Raw genomic sequence first — 3,560 nt, 5'->3', positions numbered from 1 at the left:
TTTAAAGTTTGTGTTTCCTTGTTAATTTTCTGTTTAGTTGATCTATCCATAGGTGTGAGTGGGGTATTAAAGTCTCCCACTATTATTGTGTTATTGTTAATTTCTCCTTTCATACTTGTTAGCATTTGTCTTACATACTGCGGTGCTCCCGTGTTGGGTGCATATATATTTATAATTGTTATATCTTCTTCTTGGATTGATCCTTTGATCATTATGTAGTGACCTTCTTTGTCTCTTTTCACAGCCTTTGTTTTAAAGTCTATTTTATCTGATATGAGTATTGCTACTCCTGCTTTCTTTTGGTCCCTATTTGCATGGAAAATCTTTCTCCAGCCCTTCACTTTCAGTCTGTATGTGTCCCCTGTTTTGAGGTGGGTCTCCTGTAGACAACATATGTAGGGGTCTTGTTTTTGTATCCATTCAGCCAGTCTTTGTCTTTTGGTTGGGGCATTCAACCCATTTACGTTTAAGGTAATTACTGATAAGTATGATCCCGTTGCCATTTACTTTATTGTTTTGGGTTTGAATTTATTTATTTTTTTTTGGGGGGGGGGACACAGGGGTGAGGTCAGTGGGAGGCGCAGCAGCCGGCCGTGCCCCAGCGTCTCCAGGTGAGCGTGTGCCCGGGACTCTGGCGGCAGAACAAGCCCAAGCAAGCAGGTACAAGCACCTCCCCAAGCCCCCAAGGCCCCAGGGAGACACAGCCAGCCGACCCCCAGAAAGCACCCGTGTACCGGGGTAGCTGTGCTGCCCGTAACAGGGCAGAGGTCACAGCCCCCGCAAGTTCCTGTGGCAGACGGAAAAAGCACCCGCCTGGGGCTGCGGCTGGGTGCAGAGTGTCTGCGTGGGTTTGAATTTATACACCGTTTTTGTGTTTCCTGTCTAGAGAATATCCTTTAGTATTTGTTGGAGAGCTGGTTTGGTGGTGCAGAATTCTCTCAGCTTTTGCTTGTTTGAAAAGCTTTTGATTTCTCCTTCATACTTGAATGAAATCCTTGCTGGGTACAATAATCTGGGCTGTAGGTTATTTTCTTTCATCACTTTAAGTATGTCTTGCCATTCCCTCCTGGCTTGAAGAGTTTCTATTGAAAGATCAGCTGTTATCCTTATGGGAATTCCCTTGTGTGTTATTTGTTGTTTTTCCCTTGCTGCTTTTAATATTTGTTCTTTGTGTTTGATCTTTGTTAATTTGATTAATATGTGTCTTGGGGCGTTTTGCCTTGGGTTTATCCTGTTTGGGACTCTCTGGGTTTCTTGGACTTGGGTGATTATTTCCTTCCCCATTTTAGGGAAGTTTTCAACTATTATCTCAAGTATTTTCTCATGGTCTTTCTTTTTGTCTTCTTCTGGAATCCCTATGATTCGAATGTTGTAGCGTTTAATATTGTCCTGGAGGTCTCTGAGATTGTCCTCATTTCTTTTAATTCGTTTTTCTTTTATCCTCTCTGATTCATTTATTTCTACCACTCTATCTTCTAATTCACTAATCCTGTCTTCTGCCTCTGTTATTCTACTATTTGTTGCCTCCAGAGTGTTTTTAATTTCATTTATTGCATTATTCATTTTATATTGACTCTTTTTTATTTCTTCTAGGTCCTTGTTAAACCTTTCTTGCATCTTCTCAACCCTTGCCTCCAGGCTATTTATCTGTGATTCCATTTTAATTTCAAGATTTTGGATCAATTTCACTGTCATTATTTGGAATTCTTTATCAGGTAGATTCCCTATCTCTTCCTCTTTTGTTTGGTTTGGTGGGCATGGCATTTATCCTGTTCCTTTATCTGCTGGGTATTCCTCTGTCTCTTCATCTTGTTTAAATTGCTGAGTTTGGGGTGTCCTTTCTGTATTCTGGCAGTTTGTGGAGTTCTCTTTATTGTGGCTTTTCCTCGCTGTTTGTGGGTTTGTACAGGTGGCTTGTCAAGGTTTCCGGGTTAGGGAAGCTTGTGTCAGTGTTCTGGTGGGTGGAGCTGTATTTCTTCTCTCTGGAGTGCAATGAAATGTCCAGTAATGAGTTATGAGGTGTTTATGGTTTTGGGGTGCCTTTGGGCAGCTTGTATCTTGAAGCTCAGGGCTGTGTTCCTTTGTTGCTGGAGAATTTGCTTGGTATGTCTTGCCCTGGAACTCGTTGGCCCTTGTGTGGTGCTTGGTTTCAGTGTTGGTATGGAGGCTTTTGATGAGCTCCTGTCAATTAATATTCCTTGGAGTCAGGAGTTCCCTGGAGTCAGGGTTTGGACTTAAGCCTCCTGCTTCCAGTTATCGGTCTTATTTTTACAGAAGTTTCAAAACTTCTCCTTCTATACAGCACCATTGATAAAACATCTAGGTTAAAGATGAAAAGTTTCTCTACTGTGAGGGTCACTCAGAGAGGTTCACAGCGTTACATGGAGAAGAGAAGAGGGAAGTGGGAGTTAGAGGTGACCCAAATGAGATGAGGTGGAATCAATAGTGGAGAGAGTGGGGTAGCCAGTAGTCACTTCCTTATGTTAACTCCACAACTGGACCACTCAGAGTTTTACAGAGAAGAGAAGAAGGAGGAAGGAGACAGAGGTGGCCAGAAGGAAAAAAGGGGGGAATGAAAAGGAGGGAGACAGATCCAGCCAGTAATCAGTTCCCTAAGTGTTCTCCACCGTCTGGAACACACAGAAATTCACAGAGTTGGGTAGAGTAGAGAGGGGTTAGGGAGGAGACACAGGCGACCTGGTGGAGAAAAAGGAGAGTCCAAAGGGAGAGAAAGCAGTCAAGCCAGTAATCTCGCTCCCTAGTGAAAAATAGGTCCTGAAGATTGGGTTCTTAAAGGTACAAAATTGGTAACAAATACATAAAAGCAAAAATTAAAAATCTAGAGTAGAGTTTGGAATTTCAAAAATACGATGTTAAAGAAAAGAAGAAGGAAAAGAAAGAGAGAAAAAACAAACAAAGAAAAACAAACAAGGTTGCGAAAATTGTAAAGAAAATATAGGTACAAAATTGATAACTAATACCAAAAAGCAAAAATTAAAAATCTAGAGTAGAGTTTGGAATTTCAAAAATACAATGTTAAAAAAAAGGAAAAAGAAACATAAAGAAAGAAAACAAACAAACAAACAAAAACAAACAATGTCACAAAAATTATAAAGAAAATACAGGTACAAAATTGATATCAAATACCAAAAAGCATAAATTAAAAATCTAGAGTAGAGTTTGGAATTTCAGATATACAATGTTACATAATAGAAGAAGAGAAAGAAACAGAAAAAGAAAAAAAAGTCACAGAAATTATAAGAAAACTATAGGTACAAAGTTGATAACATATACCAAAAAGCTAACATTAAAAAACTAGAGTAGAGTTTGGAATTTCAAAAATACAATGTTAAAGAAAAGAAGAAAAAAAAAAAAACAAAACAAGGTCAAAAAATTATAAAATATATATATATATGAAGTTTGCTGAAGAAGAAAAAAAATAGGGTCTTTTTTTTGTTTTCTTACAAAGTAATAGGTTATAAAGGTGAAAATTAAAGGAACAATAGAGGACTTAAAAAAAATTTTTTAATTAAAAAAAAAAAGAAAGAAAGAATGATCGT

The 3,560-nt window shown here is 38.6% G+C and overlaps 1 non-coding gene across 1 annotated transcript; it reads right to left on the bottom strand.

Moving 5' to 3' along the window:
* Positions 1-724: 724 nt before the first annotated feature.
* LOC113879276 lies at positions 725-844 on the bottom strand. The gene has a single exon (XR_003507258.1). It is a non-coding gene; the product is annotated as a small nucleolar RNA SNORA77 (small nucleolar RNA).
* Between the last annotated feature and the right edge of the window lie 2,716 nt (positions 845-3,560).

This window comes from Bos indicus x Bos taurus, chromosome 20, assembly GCF_003369695.1.
Source record: "Bos indicus x Bos taurus breed Angus x Brahman F1 hybrid chromosome 20, Bos_hybrid_MaternalHap_v2.0, whole genome shotgun sequence".
Classification (NCBI taxonomy): domain Eukaryota; kingdom Metazoa; phylum Chordata; class Mammalia; order Artiodactyla; family Bovidae; genus Bos; species Bos indicus x Bos taurus.
The sequence above is the reverse complement of the archived record's forward strand: the minus strand, read 5'-3'. Positions and strand labels throughout refer to the sequence as shown.